At 39.9% G+C, this 839-nt stretch overlaps 1 protein-coding gene across 1 annotated transcript in view; it reads left to right on the top strand.

The window, feature by feature from the left end:
• LOC106873179 (CD151 antigen) overlaps positions 1-839 on the top strand; it is a 52,860-nt gene that overhangs the window by 21,773 nt on the left and 30,248 nt on the right. The gene's annotated exons all lie outside the window — the stretch shown is intronic.

Here is an 839-nt window from a genome sequence, read left to right as displayed (position 1 = left end):
ACACCACACACCACTGCACCAAACCACACACCACCACACCACCTTACACCACCCCACATACACTAGCACTGACCATTTCCCAGCACCCACACCAGCACACACGCTAGCACTGACTACTTCCCAGCACCTACACATGCACACACGCACATATCAAGGTCACCAGCCCCCATCCACATGCATATACACACTCTCACATACACATGCACGCACACCTTTGCTTTGGGATTACCACCACTTTATTGTCTCCCCTTCTTCCTCGCTCTCCTGTGTGACTCTTGAGTACTGGGTCAATGTAATCGACTTATCCCTTCCCCCAAAACTTTAGGCCTTGTGCCTATAGTAGAAAGGATTATTATTATTATTATTATTAGTAGTAGTAGTAGTAGTAGTAGTAGTAGTAGTAGTAGTAGTAGTAGAAGTAGTAGTAGTAATTTATCTTTATTAAGGTGGTAAGCTGACAGAATCATCAGGAAGCCATACAAAATTCTTAGTGGTATTTCTTCCAACTTTATGTTTTGAGTTCAAATTCAATCAAGGCCGATTTTGCCTTTCATTTTTGGTGGGGTTGATGAAATAAGTACCAGTTGAGTACAGGGGTCAATGTAATCAACTAGTCCCATCTCTCTAAAATTGCTGGCCTAGTGCCAAAACTTGAAACCATTGCTATTGCTATTAACTCTAAAGAATATCACTTTTCTCAATTCCAGAGATAATGTCAATCAAAACCCTAACACTCTCTCATGCCAACTTCTATTTGTGACATTTTTTTATATGCAGTATTCTGGAATTTTTTCTTTTTTGTTTTGTAATTTTCTGGGGAAGAAAAGTGGGAATTAATT

The sequence above is a fragment of the Octopus bimaculoides genome, chromosome 7 (genome assembly GCF_001194135.2).
Source record: "Octopus bimaculoides isolate UCB-OBI-ISO-001 chromosome 7, ASM119413v2, whole genome shotgun sequence".
Classification (NCBI taxonomy): domain Eukaryota; kingdom Metazoa; phylum Mollusca; class Cephalopoda; order Octopoda; family Octopodidae; genus Octopus; species Octopus bimaculoides.
Note: the sequence above shows the minus strand (reverse complement) of the source record. Positions and strands in the feature narration are given on the sequence as shown.